This window comes from Vigna unguiculata, chromosome 10, assembly GCF_037176805.1.
Source record: "Vigna unguiculata cultivar grain cowpea cultivar isolate G323 ecotype 2 chromosome 10, ASM3717680v1, whole genome shotgun sequence".
NCBI lineage: Eukaryota > Viridiplantae > Streptophyta > Magnoliopsida > Fabales > Fabaceae > Vigna > Vigna unguiculata.
The window spans coordinates 8,200,305-8,219,234 of record NC_140801.1 but is presented as its reverse complement, the minus strand read 5'-3'; the positions used below and the strand labels follow the sequence as shown (position 1 = coordinate 8,219,234).

Here is an 18,930-nt window from a genome sequence, read left to right as displayed (position 1 = left end):
GTGGAGTCTTTCAATCAAGCACTTCAAACAAAGGCAACCATTAAGGAGAAGAAGGTTCCTTATACTTAGAGCACTCAAGGCCTTGGTGGTAGAGGTAGATGAGGATATGAAAGAGGTAAATAACAAGCCAATCAACAAAACTGGCATGGCCGAGGACAAAGTAGAGTTCATGGTGGTAGAGGTCGAGGAGGACAATCAAGCAACTTAAGAGTTGAGTGCTTGACATGTGGGAAGTACGATCATTTTGCTAAGAATTGCAACTCATGAATCAAATGTTATAATTGTGGGAAGGTCAGACATTTCACGAAGGACTGCTAATTTGAGAGCAAGAAGGAAACAAACTTCCTGTCTAAAGATGTTGAGGAAGAGGGATTATTTATGATGTCAAGGAGTTAGGGTGCCTAGCTAATTCGGTTTGATACCTTGATACATGAGCAAGTAATCACATGTGTGGAGACAAGAACCTTTTTAAGGAGCTCACTATAGTTGAGGCCGAACACGTGTCATTTGGAGATGCATCCAAGGTAGCGGGAAAAAGTCGAGGTACAATTTGGTACCTGCAAAAGAATAGCAGAATTGGAGAAATCAAAGACGTATACTATGTACCCGATCTCAAGAGCAATGTATTGAGTATGAGCCAACTGATGGAGGAAGGTTACTCGATTCTGATGAAAGATCGAGTACTATACTTGAAAGAAAAGTCAGATCATTTGATTATCGAGTAGAAATGAAGAAGGACAATATGTACATGCTAGACTTGAAGATAGTCTAAAAGAGGTGTTTGAAACTTGACGTGAATGATGAAACAATGATATGGCATTTGCGGTTTGGCCATTTGCATTTTTGCGGGCTGACCGAGTTGGTTAAGAAAGAGATGGTGTGTGGACTCCCATCTATGTAGTTTGAAAAGAAATTTTGTGAAGAGTGTGTGCTTGAGAAGCATGTGAGGACCTCATTTTCGAGGACTATTGAGTATCGCGCAAAGGAACAACTCATATGGATTCACACAGATCTTTGTGGATCGATTACCCTTGAGTCTTTTAGTGGGAAAATGTATTTTATTTCCTTCATAACTGATTTTTTCAGGAAAAACCTCGGTGTATTTTTTGACAATGAAATCTAAGGTGTTCGAAGTGTTTAAAAGGTTCAAAGCAATGGTTGAGAAAGAGATAAACATGCTTATCAAATTTGTTAGGTATGATCGATGAGGCAAGTTCATTTCATCCGAGCTCATGAAGTATTGCAAAGAGCAAGGGATAAGGAGTTTTTTTTACAACATTATACTCGTCCCAACAAAATGAAGTTGGCGATAGGAAGAACATGATTCAAACAATGTTGAGAAGCAAGAACATGCCTAAAGAGTTATGGGTAGAAGCAATGTAGTGCACCATCTATGTGAAAAATAGGTGTCCACATGTTAACTTGAATGAGAAAACACCATAAGAAGTCTGGAGTGGAAGAAAGCCAGGTGTGTTTCACCTTAAAGTGTTCGACAACATTGCTTATGGTCATGTTCCAACTCAACATAGGACCAAACTTGAATAGAAGAGCAAGAAGTACGTGTTTATTGGGTATGATGAAAAAAACCAAGGCATACATGTTGTTTAACCCAATAATAAAGAAGGCCATTATGATTCGAGATTTTCAAATTGATTAACAGAGTGACTGGAATTGGAAAAAATTGGAGGAGGAGTCTACTAGAAATAAAAGCTCAAATATTGATACACTACTTGTTGTGAGAGATCATGAGACTTTTGATGAAGTAGATGAACCACTATGTTGCAACCTAAATCGCGACGAGACGATGAACTAAAAAGAAATTGTTTGAGAAAAGAGATTTGAAATCGCTACCATAGTTTATTTTGGAAAACTATGGAAAACCATAAAGATTAAACAAAGTCCACGAAAACCAAATTTTGGGTCCGAGGGTCGATTACGCGTAGGGAATATATTAACACCCTACAACTCCTACTGGAAGGTGGTACATTTAATTAAATTTGCAAAAGAGATGTGTTTATTTTTTAATATTTATTTTTCACAAAATAAATCGAACAAATATATATTCTTTGAGTGAAAAGGACCCGACAAGGGTTAACCTTGGTCTTACGTGTTCTCATTAAAAATGAGAAAGTATGACTATGTAAGTCTTTAAAAAAGTATTTGAAAATGATTTGGAAAACCTTTTAATATTTGGTAAGTGAACCTGACAAGGACTTGTCTTGTTCCTACGTATCTCCATTCACAGTGCAGAATCAAGGATCACATAGTTTTTTGAAAATATTTTGAGAAATTGAGCCAGCGAGAGCTGGGCTTGAATGAAAGGGAATGCTAGTGAGAATTGGACTTAAGTTAACTAGTGTTTAATATTCTTAATTTTGAAAATTTTATATTTTTAGAATTCTTTTAAGAGAAGAAAACGTATCGCGTACTAGGAGGACGCGAACAATCACATAAGTACTTGAACTTTTATTATGGATGTCAGACGACTCAGACGACCATACAAACTTCCAAAAAATATCTTTAAAAAAATTTGAATAAAAGAGTTGGATACCAGACGATGCAGACAACCGTACAAGTATCCAAAACATTTATTAGGGATGTCAAATGATATGGACGACTATACAAACACCCAAAAAAATTATCTTTTTTTTTTTGAAAGATATTGGATAAAAATATTGGATACTTGATGATATAGACAACCATACAAGCATCCCACATTTTAAATGTGTAAGTATGAAATAAAATGAGATAAAAAGAAAATAAATGTTGTACTTAGAATAATTTGAAACCACATATCACAATAAAAAATTCTCAACCACAAACCCACCATTCATAAATCACACTTATCAAAAAGACCCTAGTGACCCCACTCATGCAATTAGAAAAGAATCACCTGTTTCTCGCAAGCACTAAACATGACCCCTTACAAATACTTTAACACCATTAATGTGATAAAAATGTGGACAAGTAATAATTATAACATTAAAACACTAGGAACCACATATTTCAAATGTGTGCAAACTTAAATACATGAAACAATTACTTTTTTTAAAAAATTGTGGGTTCTATTAAGAGAAAATTTTGAAATTTTTTTCACAAGCTTCTACGTAGCATATGTTTTCAATTTTTTTAATTTTCAAAAGTTTTTCCGTGTGGCAGAGGAGAGAAACGTTTTCAGTCCATTTTCATTTCGCGTTTCTGTTCTCCCTCATTCTCCATCCATCGATGTATAGAACCAAGAATGGCATTAAAGCTGAAACCACTACCTCTTCCTTCCTATCATCATTCCTCTCCCCATAAGAACCCTAATTTCTCACTTTTCAATCATCGTCTTCCTAGTTTTCTCTTTGCACATTCTCTTCCTCTCAATCTCTTTCTCATCCACACTTTCAAAATTCATGTTTCATGGCAATGCCTTCGTAATCTCTCATGCATTTCGAAGTGATGAAATCGCTAACGAAGGTGAAGAAGAAAAGGAAGAACCAATATTGATGCAGGGTGAGAAAAAGGAACTGCTACTATTCTGTCAAGCCCATCTAACGATTATCTCTTTCACAACCTCTGTCCTCACCATGGTTTTGTCTTCTTTTCCACAGGGTCGCGCCTTCACCCCTTAATTTCCTTGGTTGTCTCTCGCAAGGTAACAATGTCATACTTGGAGGATTGGTGTTCGCGACTTCGATCTCTTTCTGGAGGTTGGCCCTCTTTTCTCTCTTTGACAGCCTCCACGAAAAAATTTGCTGTGGTAACTATTCAATGTTTCACTTTGGAATAGAAATTAGAATGCTTTCCACTGATGTTTTGTTCCCTTCGCTGGTGCAAAGGCTTTTTCTCTGTATATTAGTGTTGTTGTTTTGCACTTATCATTGGAATTGGAAAATTTGGTAGAGGGTACTATCAGTGTGTGAGTGGATTAAAGTTTTCACTAAGGTTTAGGGGATTTATAGGGTTTATGTTTTTCAAGGTATCCAGTGACAATAACATTAACTTGCTTTATTTGTTTTGAATTTGATTCAGTTGGAATTAGGGTGTTTCTTTGAGGGCAGTAGATTGAGGGTCCAACATGCATGTTCCGTTTTATAACGTATAAAGCTATCAGTTTCAAAAATAAAAGATGGCACCTGACCTATATCTTTTCCTAATATTAGTCAATATTATGTTACATATATGAGAGGTTTTCATGTCTGCGAAAGTTTTGATTAAGATTATTCTTGTCTAACGGTTTTGAATATTATCTTAGAAGCATATCTAGTGAAAAAAAGAAAAGACTGAACATAGGATAATAAATGTTATTTGGTAAGCATGTTAAGAGGTAGATGTCAATGTAATTGATGTGGGAAACTTCAAAAAATCTTACCATAATAAGTTGCTTATTGAGTCAAATTAATCTTAAATATTACCGTTTTGTTCATTAGTTTCAATTATTGTGGCAGAAGTTTCAAGGCTTAAGAGGATAAAGAAAAACAACAGATTGAGCACATGATGGATAATGTAGAAGATGTTGTCACAAATGCCGCAGGGAGAATGATATCTATAGCATCAAGTAACATTTGTTCATTCATTGCCACTGTATCGATCTCTTTCATGTACGACTCTTGATTAAATTTTGGTATCTTTTGATTTGTTTGTAGGAGCTTTGGATTATGATTCCGAAATTCTTGAAATATGGTAAAGCAAGTGAGGTTTATGATGAATCTAGGGATAAAGTGAAAGCATTGGATTGAGGAAATATGGTTGTGGATGTCTTTGATGAGGTAAATGATTCTAAAGATAACATAGGCGTGGGAAATGAATATGGAGTCCACAAAGTAGCCGAAACTTTTGACCAACCTAAACGTGCAATGGAGGAATCATATGAGTTAACAAAGAATACAATGAATCAAGAGGCAAAGGCTAAGTACAAGGCTGGAATGGAGAAGGCTTCAGATGCCAAAGGATATGTCAAAGCTAAGATGAGGAACACCCCAAACCAATGAACCTATGGGCATTGCATATATTCAAAATTTGAGCAGTTCTAAGAATAACGAGGATAAATAGACTGAATGTTAGGAAATATTTGATACCCCAACAAGGTGCATGACAAAATATTTCATGATATTGATTTTAGTTTTTCAATTTATAGGCGTTTCTTATGAAATCAACATGAATATTGCGCTTAATACAAAGCCTTTTATTTCTTATGTTTTTAACCCTTATTGTCAATGTTTGAATTTGTCATTGAATTTTTATTCTTCATGGTTCTATTATAAGTGTTATTATCTTCAATGGTAGCTTGTTGTTAATTACAATTTTTAATGGTAGCTTGTTGTTATTTTTTTCGTGAATTTTTCCGTTTTTTAATTATTCAGTTTAGTTTGTAAAAATTTCAGTTCGATAAATGAAAATCTATATAATCCCACATACTTGGAATATGTAGATTGATATATTATATGCATTTCCTTAGACCCTTATGTCATTGTATGAAACATAGTTCTGGAGATGAAAAGCTTAATGAGGTGGTAAAAATGTTACTTTTATGTTGTCTATATTTAATAGGATTGTTTGTAATTCTTAAGTACGACATGCCAAGAATCACTGTGTTATAAAACCTTCTGGCTTATCTATATGGAAAAACTAGTTTATTTTTTAGTTGCATGATGTCTTTCTAGTCTGGTAGACATAAATTATAGTATGTTACCGAGACCGAGAAATTTAAATTGTGTTAATGGATTAACCACTCATTTATTGTAATTATGAAAAAACTAATATTGCATTTGTCACATAATTACTCTATGTTTGGTACCTAAAAAATTGAAAAAAATAGTAAATATATATTTTTAAATTTATTTTTCCCAATTCCAAGAGTCCATGCCTGTACATATTGTAAATACCATTCAATTATGAGCTTGAAAAATTCTTCATAACTAATATGGGTAGTTAACCACTTATTTATTATAATTATGAAAAAAAGTATCATTGTGTTTGCCACATAATTACTCTATGTTTGTACCTAATACTTTGAAAAAAATAGTAAACACATATTTTTTAAAATCCATTTTTCTCAATTGCAAGAGACCAATCCTACCCATTTTGTAAATATCATTCAACTATGAACTTGTAAAAATTCTTCATAATGTATACAAGGTAGTTAATCATTCACTTATTATAATTATGAAAAAGTAACATTGCATTTGCCACATAATTACTATATGTTTGGTACCTAATACTTTGGAGAAAATAGTAAATATATATTTATTTAATTAATTTTTTCCATTTGCAAGAGTCCAAGCCTACACATTTTGTAAATACCATTCAGTTGTGAGCTTGTAAAATTTCTATACAAGACAATTAACCATTCATTTATTATAATTATGAAAAATGTAACACTGCATTTTCCAGATAATTACTTTATAATTGGTACCTAATAAGTTGAAAGAAATAGTAAACATGCATTTTCTAAATCCATTTTTCCCAATTGCAAAAGTCGAAACCTATAAATATTGTAAATATTATTCAATTGTGATCTTGAAAAATTCTTCATAATGTATACAAGGTAGTTAATGTCCTACCCGTACCCCGACCTCAATTACCAAGGCCAGGCACTAAGTACTGGTTTCCACAAGAGATCAAGAATCCAACAGTACCCGTACCTGACCTCATCTACCAAGGACAGGTACTAGGTACTGGTTTCCACACGAGATCAAGAATCCCAGAGTACCCATACCCAGCCTCATTTACCAAGGCCAATTATTGGGTATTGGTTTCGACAAGAGATTAAGAATCCCACAATACCAGTACTCGACCTCAACTACCAAGGCCAAGTACTAGATACTAGTTTCCACAAGAGATAAAAAATCCCATAATACCCGTATAGGCCTCATCCACCAAGACAAGTACTGGGTACTAGTTTTCACAAGAGATCAAGAATACCATGGTACCCGTACTCGACCCCATCCACCAAGGCAAGGTACTAGGTACTAGTTTCCACAAGAGATCAAGAACCCTATAAATACCCGTACCCAGGACCATCTATCAAGGCCAGGTATTGGGTACTGGATTCCGCAAGGGATCAAGAATCCCATAGTACTCGTACATGGCCTCATTCACCATGGCCTATTATTAGGTACTAGCTTCAGCAGGAGAATAAGGATTCCACAATATAGATACCCAACCTCATCCCACCATGATTGAGTATCGAGTATGAATCTTAGAGAATCAAAGAATAGCAAGGGCTGTGTGGATATTTCTCCAATCTCATTGGATCCAAAAAACGGTTGAAAAAGGTATTTTGGGCCAAAAAGCCCATCCCATTAAGACCCATAGGAAAAATAATATATATAGCACGTTACTCAATGCATTCATTACACAATTAATATATCCTGAAATCCTTTGATATTCTTTAACAACACTAGTGCTAACTTAAACATCAAAGTGTCTTTTACAAGCACACGTGCACCCTAGACGAGGACCACTAGAAGTGAAGAATTTCTAGACTGAAGATCAAGGGTCAGAGTACAATTTGGTCCTGTAAGAACAATTAATCACTCATTTATTATAATTATCAACAAAAGTAACATTGCGTTTGCCACATAATTACTCTATGTTTAATACCTTATACTTTGAAAAAAATAGTAAATATATATTTTTTAAATTCATTTTTCCCAATTGGAAGAGTTCAAACCTACACATTTGGTAAATACCATTCAATTATGTGTTTTAAAAATTCTTCATAATGTATACAGCGTAATTAACCATTCATTTATTATGATTATGAAAAAAAGTAATATTGCATTTGCCACATAATTACTCTATGTTTGGTACCTAATACTTTGAGAAAAACAATAAATATATATTTTTTAAATTCCTTTTTCCCAATTGCAAGAGTTCAAATCTGCACATTTTGTAAATACCATTCAATTGTGAGCTTGAAAAATTCTCATAACGTATATAACGTAATTAACCACTCATTTATTATAATTATGAAAAAAGTAACATTGTGTTTGCCACATAACTACTCTATGTTTGATACCTAATACTCTGAAAAAAAATAGTAAATATATATTTTTAAAATTCAGTTTTCCTAATTGCAAGAGTTCAAACCTACACATTTTGTAAATAGTATTCAATTTTTAGCTTGAAAAAATCTTCATGACGTATACAACACAAATAACCACTCATTAATTATAATTATGAAAAAAAGTAATATTGCGTTTGCCACATAATTACTTTATGTTTGATACCTAATACTTTGAAAAAAAATAGTAAATATATATTTTTTAAATTCATTTGCCAATTGCAAGAGTTCAAACCAACACATTTTGTAAATACCATTCAATTGTGAGCTTGAAAAATTCTTCATAATGTATACAACATAATTAACCACTCATCTATTATAATTATGAAAAAAGTTATATTATGTTTGCCACATAATCACTCTATGTTTGGTACCTAATACATTAAAAAAATAGTAAATATATTTTTTAAATTCCTTTTTCCAAATTGCAAGAGTTCAAGCTTACACATTTTGTAAATACCATTCAATTGTGAGGTTGAAAAATTCTTCATAATGTATACAACATAATTAACCATTCATTTATTATATATATGAAAAAAAGTAACATTGCGTTGCTACTTAATTACTCTATGTTTGGTGCCTAATACTTTGAAAAAATAGTAAATATATATTTTTCAAAATTCATTTTTCCTAGTTCCAAGAGTTCAAACCTACACATTTTGTAAATATCATTCAATTGTGAGCTTGAAAAATTCTTCATAAATTATACAACGTAATTAACGACTCATTTATTATAATTATGAAAAAAGGTTATATTGCATTTGCCACATAATTATTCTATGTTTTGTACCTAATACTTTGAAAAAAATAGTAAATATATATTTTTGAAATTCCTTTGTCCCAATTGCATGAGTTCAAGTCTACACATTTTTGTAAATACCATTCAATTGTGAACTTGGAAAATTCTTCATAACTTATACAATGTAATTAACCACTCATTTATTATAAGTATGAAAAAGGTAACATTGCGTTTGTCATATAATTATTCTATGTCTGGTACCTAATACTTTTAGAAAATAGTAAATCTTTTTTTTTTGTACTATACTATACGGATAGGACCGACAACCATGAATACCCGTCCCTAGCCGCCAACTATAGTCCTGTTTGGAATACACCACCAATCAACTATATACAAAACTAATCCATACATAGCGACCAAAGTTAAATATCAGTATGGACCACCTACTCTGGACTTACAAAGTGACATCTACCTTTACAGAGCCAATCCATAAGCCTAACACGTGGGCTTTGATAAGGCCCATGTAAGCCCAAAAGAGACCCAATGAGTCCATTTAAGGCCCAACCCATGGACCAGGTAATCTATGGTTAATATTCTATAAATATAGGTGGAACCTAACGATTAAAGGTATGCAATTTATTAATACTGAAAATTAAGATTTGACTTTGAGAACTCTCGCTAACTTGATCGTTGGAGTCCTTTTTGATGCCTCATCCGGTAGCTGGATATTAAGACATGCCCCGCAAGATCGTAGAGTACTTGTCTTGGAGATTCAATGATTGGGTAAGACAATATTTGTGTCTCATGATAATCTATTATTGTTTCTGCAGGAACATTTTTAGATTCATTTTTTCCGATTTGCCTAAAATATATATTTTGCTTATGAAGAAGTCACATTCATTTTCTATTGTAATTTCTCTTGCCTAAAATGGCCTTTGGAGAAACTCGTCCAAGCATCCAAGTCTTTCCAAAGATTGCATACTAGTATGTGGTGCAACATTAGATGTATAATAACTATTGAAAAAAAATCCAAAGTATGCTTATTCTTACATTTGGAAGAGGAAGAGATTCCAACAGTCGGGACAAGTTGCAAAAAACAAAATAAAATTCCAATTTATTCACCATGGGCTAATTAGGAACTTGTCAAATAGTTATACAGACTAGTTAAAGTAAAAAGAAAAATTAAAACTATTTATATGCTAAGAATATGCTTGAGTAGATTAACTACACATGTGAATTACATCATCCGTACCTAATTTTGCAAGATGAAAATGGAGACATGAACATGTAGCTCATGCAATCACAAACAACACTAGCAATTCCTTTTTCTAATTCTACGTCAATATTTGTTTTTCCTTTTCTTCTTCTTCTTCACCTTCATTAGCGATTTCCTCACTTCAAAATGTGTAATTAATTATGAAGGGCATTGTGATTAAACATGGATGCTGAAGTTATAGTCGAGAGAGAGATCGAGAGGAAAAAACTGTGCATAGAGAAAAAAGAGGAAGTCAATGATTTAAAAGTATGAAATTAAGGTTTTGGCGGGGAGAGGAGTGAAAATAGGAAGGAAGTGGTTTGAGTTTGAATGCCATTTTTTGTACAGTTACTCCACCTAACTATTCAAATTATTTTGTTTTTTACATTTGTAAAAAATTTCAAGTGTAAAAAATTACAACTGAAAAAAATGTAAGAAATAAAATAACATGAGTATTTAGAGAGTAATTTGATGTATAAATGATTAAAAATTATTTTAACATGAATACTTAAGTTGTAATTAAGCTTAATTGTTAATTTGGTGTCAAATTGGAGAGGAAAAAATTGAATTAGTTTAAAAAAGAGGGACTAAATTGAATCAAAATTCTAAATAAAAGGACTAAATTGGTTAAGGTAATTGTTCGACACTTCAAAAAAAGTTAACGTAATTGTGTTAAAATGACTATATTCATAGTGCAGAGACTAAAAACATACTTAACCTTAAATTTTATAATGATTTATAATTCATTTGGAATGTTTATAATTTATTTATTTTACTTTTCTTGTACTGTCTATGTTTTTGTGCGTGTGTTTAACAAGAAAGATGTGATGGTTGATATATTTCAGTATTAGGACAATGTTAATAAAAAAGCAAAAGCCACTCTATATCAGAGCCAGGTTTCGATCCTGGGACCTGTGGGTTATGGGCCCACCACGCTTCCGCTACGCCACTCTGATTGATAAAATATGATTCACAATAAGTACAAATGATTTTAAATTTCAGAAAAACTGGCCAAAATAAAGAATTAGGATTTGAGTTTTGCCAAAATCAATTGACAATAATTTTGAACTCTTAAATTTGGTCTATTTTTCTTATAAGTGCACACCCTAAATTTTAATTGCGTTAACTATGTTTTTGGTCCCTAAACTATAACACGATTTTGGTTTTAGTCCCTATTTCAAAGTTTGATCTTGTTAAGTTACTGTTCTTATAAAGCACATGAATTTGGTCTTCAATATTGGACGACGTTAACGGTTTTCGTGACATTGCAAACGGTGTGCAAGTTCACCATTCATTTTTGACACTTCTCTTTAAAATTACACGTGTAAGTTTATTTATTTTTTACCATTCACCAATTTTCTCAGTTTCTCCAATTCCAAAAAAATCAGAATGTGTGCGAACATATTTAGAGATGTCAACTACGCATATTAACCTACACAAATGCCTACTCAATGGATGGGTCACCTACCTTATCAATGTTTTGTTTAAATTTTGACCCGTTCACCTTGAAATAATAACTCCTTCCTTTACTTTTACTTTTATCAAAGAGAAAATAAAACAATAGTTTTAAAAAGTTTTAAATTATTGAATACATTCTTTTGGAGAGCATAAACTAATACTCATGCTATGAATTATTCTAAAAGAGAAATTCGTAATTATTAAAATTGAAAATAATAAGTGTGTTTTAACTTTTTTTAATCTCTTCGTGCTCTCTTTTCATTAGTTTTTTTAATAAGCTTGTTAAGAGTAATTTTTTGGACAAATAGCATGTTCATTATTTTTATATATTAAACAAATATATAATTTCAATACAAAATTTTACTTTGATTAATTTTGAAGAATTGAATATGTGTTTGATATTTAGTAATTGTTGTCATATTTATTTGTTAAAAAAGTTATTGTTAATATATAATTAATTTTGAAAAAAAATTACCTTTCACTACAAAAAAATATAAATTTACTGGAGGTTTATTGTTTGCGGTTATACTAACCCCTACTAAGAAATATATATAATAGAGGTTTTAGGAACCCAGAGTAACTAGTAGCGGTTCTTTTAAAAACCTGTAGTAAATTTTAGATTTCTAATTTATTACTTTTTTTTTCTCAAAAATCCTAGAAGCAGCTTTGACTCGTGCAGCGTTCACTCCCGTTCCATCATCTCCCTCTGTGTCTCTCAACGTTCTTCTTTTTTTATTTCATATATGATTTCATCTCTTTGATTTCATCTCTCTGATTTTGCCAGTTAGTGCCTAGGAGGAAGACGAAGCTCGTGCATCTCACTGTTCGGTCAAGGTAAGATTTCAATTTCATTATCGATATTCTGATTTTATTTCCATGCTTTCAATTTTGTCTCTCTGATTTCAGCGTGCCTCTAGTTCTTCCTACGTGCTTGAAGATCAAGGTAATAAACATTGTTCTCTCTACTCTCAATTTTGTCTCTCAATTTCATTACCATTCTTTCAATTTTAACTCCATGCTTTCCTTTTCGTCTCAATTCAATTTTGTCTCCCTGATTTCATTTCCCTGCATCATTGTCCTCTTTCGATTTCGCCTCTTTTACTCATGCTCTAGTGCACTACTTATTTTGCTTTTACGGAATAAATTAGGTTTTCAGTTTTTTATCTTTTAGTTCTTGTCCTCTACTTTCAATGTGTCAAAATCCTTCCTTATTGCCTTCTAGCCAGTTTTGTTTCTGCTGTTTTCCCCTACTTAGTTTTTGTGCTCTTTTATAGTTCGTCAATGGAGAAAAGTAAACATTGAAAAAACTTTTTCTAACCTTTTCATATACCATTTTGTTCCATGGATTTGTAAAACCATAAATTTATGTTGAGATTATACTTACTGAGACTTTTTTGATAAATTATGTTGAGATTTTGTGAGGTTGCCTTTCACTTTATAATTATTTGATATTCTTGGATACTTGTATTAATAAGAAGCCAAAAAGCTATATATAGAGGTTATGAGTTGAGATTAAAGAAGTGTTTTGTTGTTGCGATTGAAATGTTAGATTAGTGATTGGGGTAGGTATGAGCATTTGTTTTATTGCCAAGTCATATAATCTAACCCTAGTTATTATATAAGTCACTTTCTTCCTAGTTATTCCCACCTCACATGATTACTAGATCTTAATACAGGTATGCACAAATCTATGTGTTGTGTTGGGGCTTAATTGTGTTGGTGGTGCTTAATTGTTTTCATCGGTATCATCTATGGTTCAAATTAATCAACTTTCAAACTTGATATGAAATATTATGGTTCATCGACTGCATTTTTGCTTGTGAATTTTCAGAATTTTGCAATCTTAGTGGTGTGCTGAGGCTACTCCTGAGGACCAACAATGTGTGGACCAACTCCAACTGAAAACTAGCAAATTCATTGAGTGATACGAAGGTACATATTAAAGTTGCCTAGTTAAAATCTTATTAAACAAAACTTTTTATATGCTATTATTAAATAGATTTATTACTTTGTAAGTTTAGCTAGCCTTGGAGAAATTCCTTTTGTTCATGAAGCATAAATTAGTGTATCAGGGAACATGTGTCTTGTATGATTAGATTTCAGCTTCAATTAATCAATAAAATTAATGAAGAAGGTAAAGAAACAACATCTAATGCCTAAATTATAGAAAGATTTCTCAAACTTGTTGCCTTATGGCCCTTGGTTGAATTTTGAACCAAATTTATTATGGACATTGGAAAAAATAGAAATCTCTTTATCATGTAAAGTCTTAAAATTAATAAAATGTCTAAGTTTTTTATGAGCAAAACTATTGATTAATATTATTTTTATTAATTATATAGAAACTCAGAATAAAAATTATATTCGTAACTTATAATAGTTAACTTGAAATTTGAATATGATTTAATTGTAATATTTATTCTAAAAGAAGAAAAATATTAATTTATTTTGGCTATTTATCAAGTATTGGATTGTGGAACATTGACATGTGTAGAAAAGATTTGATATAGGGTACCTTATGTAATCTAAGACCCTTTATAATATACAATTGATACACAGGGTATCTTATGTAATCTAAGACCCTTTATAATATACAATTGATACACGCACTAAATTATGGGAGTAAAAGTCCCAATATAACAATTAAGAAGTTGTGGACAACAATACTTGACTCTATCATGAATTGGATTACCAAAATCACATTGTTGTCTAAGTTTAACAACCTTTTTTTATCCCTTTTTTCTGTAACTAAAAATTAATTAAGGTAACAAGATCTTTCATATCTGTTTTCAACACTTGATTAATTTCTCTCATGGATCAATGCATTGGTTCAATACCAAATCAAATAGAAAAATAAAAATGTTGCAAATATATGCTCAAATAACCGTTACTTTAATTAGAATAAGTTAGTTTTTAGGATTTTTTTTCCTAATGTTGGATATAAATTGATTTCAAGTTTGATTTCGATTTTAATTTCATGTTCGATTGCGATTTGATCTCACTCCATCATCTACCCTAATTACTTTTTTCATGATTTTCAATTTCAATGAGCATGGTTTAAGTTTCTCTATGTGTTATGTGCATGAGAGTTTCATTATTATTGAGATAAAATATGTTGTCTCTTTCTGTAACTAAGAGTTTGATGTTCATAGTTGTTGATGCAAGTGGAGCAATAGATAGTAGAAGGCGATTGAGGATGCTCGTAAGGTTGCTGATCAAGATGTAGCCACACAAAGATATGTTGCCCAAGTCCTTCAGGCTACCCTTTACTCTGTTTCATCTTGTATCTGTCTAATAATTATTTTGGCATGGACTATACTTGACTGCCTCTAGTTGGAAGAAAGTGCATCCTATTGGAACATTTTAGTCAAATATGTTGTATATAGTTGATCATGTTTGATTTAGTTTTTTTATTCTTTTGCGGTGGGATTGGTGGTGATTGTGATTGCATTATACTTGTTGTATTAAGCATTATTTGATTCAGCACCATTGCCTTGACTAAGGCATGTTCTAAATACACTGATACTTATAAATTTATATTATGTTCATCTATGTCAAGACCAATGCTTTCATATATTGCTATATTATATTTTGACTGACAAATGTTGAATTTTGGTACAACTCAAATAATTTAGTTATTGATTTATTATTTAAACAGTTACAGTTTTAATGAGTCAGAATGTAAACCCTAAGCAGAAACAGGTTTTGAAAACCCAAGACAATAGTGGGGGTTTCGAAAACCCCTGGGAATAAAACCCCTGGCACTAACGGGGGTTTTGAGAACCCCAAGTAAGTTGCATTTTTCCAGGGGTTGCTAAAAACCCCTGATAATTCGTTAGCTATGCTTGTTCTTCCAAGGAAATTGCAAACTCTGGGTAAACCCATTTGTGGGGGTTAAAATCCCTGCAAAAGCCAAATATAACCCCCACTAAAAATAATTCTTTTTGTAGTGTTTTACCTTTTATTTATAAGTTTAAAATTCTCTATAACTCCTTAAAAGTTAATTATATATTAATATTATTTTTTTACTAAACACACAAATATTAAGTTATTTTTATTGTATTAAAAATAAAACATAATTAATATCTATACTGCATTAGTTGTTTATCTATTTAAACATCATCATTCTTCCAAAAAATAAAAATGTAAGCCCACAAAATTTATTATATATTTTGAAGGATTTGCATTCCATAGAAAGAGTTGAAAGATTTATTGGAAGAAAAAATGGATAGGTCCAAGAGGATGAGCGTGATAAAGGAGGAGAAAAGAGGAGAATTGATGGAGAAGATGAAAATGGGGAAATGAATTATTTATTAACTCTATTGATGGAAAATAAAGGGAGGAAGAAGATTATGGCTAGTTGAAGGTGGGGGAGGCGAAGGAAGGAGATGGTGGAGGGAGGAAAGAAGATGAAGATGAAGGTTAGAAGGGAGACGAAGATGGTTGGAGAAGAGGGAAAAGAAAAAAAAATTAGAAAAAGATAAAATGATAAAAAAAAAAAAACTTACACGTGTTATTTTAAAGAGAACACATGTACAAAAATGAATGGTGGACGTGCAAACCGTTTGCCATTTCATAAAAACTGTTAACTCCGTCCAATATTGAGGACTAAATTCATGTGTTTTATAAGGATAGGGACTTAACAGGATCAAACTTTGAAATATAGACTAAAACAAAAATCGTGTTATAGTGTAGGGATCAAAAACATAGTTAACCCATTTTAATTTATGGTTACGAATCCTTAAACTTTACATTTTTTTTATAAATAAACATATTGTATTTTAATACTTTTATCTCTTCTACAAGATCACCACCTTAATTTCAAATTGATCGTAATTATTTCTAAAATATTATTTTCATTATATTTTAATAATTACAAAAGAAAAAAAATATTAATAAACTATTCATATTTAATGAATATTAATTAACTTAAATATGTTAGCAAAACAACAAACTAAAGAAAGATTATAATTTTTAAGAACTAACTAGAATTGTAAGAACCTTAACATAAAATCAAAAAGTAAAAGTAATTTTATAAATGATACTTAATTATTTTATTATTAAAATGTCAAACAAAAAAAATCATTTTATTTTATAAAAATAATTATCTTTCTAAAATACATTATATAATAATTTTCTACATTCTTTTTAGATTTATGATTATATTACCATCTCTTTGAACACCAAAGCATACCATAAGAATTTTTGCTAATAATAATAAAAATCTATCTTATCAGATTTGTAATTAGAATAAGTTAAACATTTACCTTGTGTTTGGATGAAAGATTTCAACAATTATAAAAAATTATAATACCTTGTATGTAAATTACTTGCAATTGAATTATTTTCATTTCTTAAATAATTAGTTTTAATGAAGTAATTAAAATATTTTAAATTTCAATTTTCTATTTTAGATAAAATAAATTAATTTTTATTTTATAGTGTTTGCCACATAACTACTCCATGTTTGATACCTAATATGATGCAATTTTTTTTGTTTAAAACGGATGTATAGACTTTTGGATAAAATTTTTACATAAATAATTTTATGAGATAAATAAATAAAATAAACTTTTGTACAAGTTAAAATTAATTTTTATGTAAATTAGAAATAAGAAATTTTGAGTTATATGAGAAAACTTAATGATAACAAATCCAAAATCAAACGCTGTAAACATAAAAATTAATGATATCAACGAGAAAATTTGGAAGGATAATAATAAATAGTTGAAATAATTTTTTAAACAAAAATTTATAAATTTCAAATAAAATCTTAAGACAAAAAGTTTGCAAAACCGAAACAAAGTCTTGAAGAAATGTAAATAACGGGAATACCGTTCTTTAAGCACATTTCTAAATTTGTAATCTTATAAATATGTTTTTTTTGTTAAATTAAAATTAACCACAATGTAATTAACAAGTGATTTGTGAAAGTGAAGTACATACCAATTTCCAATTCAACTGTGACGTAAGTGAGTGATAATGTAAAAGATTCTAGAAATAGAATAAAGCTACTGTTAACCTTGTGCCTTATGCAATTTTACAAGGATATTGAAATAAATGCAGCATTCTTTTATGTTTTTTCTTTGTCTAGTGTTGTGGTTTTGCTTAATGTAATAGTGGATGTGTATTTGTGAATAGGATGTAAGAAAGAAGATTATTACTATTACGGAAATGATATTTGAACAAAACTTTTGGACTCAATTTTGACATAGAAGAGGTGACACAATAGTTAAGTTTTTTAAATTGATTTTCATTAAAAGGTTTTATCTTCTTTCACGTGCGGACATTTTTTTGGAGGGAAAAGAAAAAAAGCATTGTGTTTTGCAGAGAGAAGACAAAGGCATTTTGTTTTGTTGAGAGAAGACAGAGGTGACGAAAACACATCGTTGAGAACAAGGGTTTCCATTACCGTCATCCATGCCCACGGTTGTTTGTGAGTTTCCTCTAATTTTATCTCACGACTTTCTCACACCTTCATCATTTCTGGGTTGGTAACCCATTCATGATTTGTTTATTTCTTTGGCACAGAGAACCTGCAACCCAAACATCAAAATGTTTGGTTTGTGTGAGATTCACCAGAAAAGTTGAAACATTGGGTTTATTTAAGCAAAATGGTCTAATATTTTGGGTAGTAGGAGTCATTGCAAGTAAGGAATGCGGTAAGAGTTATTGCAAGGTTAGGAGAATCAAGTATTTTGAGTGTTGTTGTTGGAATCCTTCCTTCGTCGATGTTCATTCGTTGTGGGTTCTGTATGTGGGGAGTAGTGTTGGAATAAGTGAGGAGTTATTGTAAATTTTTTTATTATCTGTTGCAGTAACTCAAAATATGAAACAAAACTAGTACTGATGACCAAAATATCCAACATAACTTCCCACTTAATTGTTCTCCACTCCTCACTTTCGAACATAGTGTGACTCAAAAATTCCAAAAAATCCTCGTGGCCACATTACCCAGTATTTAATGTCATGGTCATGGAAATGAATTTGTATTATGTTAAGGTTAGTGTGAGGATATTATGTTCACAACGAAGTTTGATTTTTATATAAAAATTGGGTAATGAAGACCAAAATAGTCATCACAACTCCTCACTTACTACATATGTACTCCCCACTTACGAATAATATCAGTATTAGCACAATTTCAAAAAGGTCCACCATCCACATAACCCAATAATGAATGTTGTCGTACTGGTTAAATTTTTTATGTACATAATGTACCATGCATGAATTATTCCATAAGTGGTGAGTATAAAGTTATTAATGGGGAGTGGTGATGAATATTTTGGTCTAATAATTTCCACTTTAAAAATGGATTTCAAACTTGATGACCTTAATGTACTGCAAATTGATTTTCACAACCTAAATACTCAATATTTGGTTATCTTCATGACGTTAGTCTTTTATAAAAGTAATCATCAATAG

The 18,930-nt window shown here is 31.1% G+C and overlaps 1 long non-coding RNA gene across 1 annotated transcript; it reads left to right on the top strand.

Moving 5' to 3' along the window:
* Window positions 1-3,078: 3,078 nt before the first annotated feature.
* Window positions 3,079-5,270, top strand: LOC114166595 (uncharacterized). Its single transcript, XR_003599969.2, has 4 exons — window positions 3,079-3,498; window positions 3,597-3,745; window positions 4,434-4,543; window positions 4,632-5,270. It is a non-coding gene; the product is annotated as an uncharacterized LOC114166595 (long non-coding RNA).
* Window positions 5,271-18,930: the final 13,660 nt, after the last annotated feature.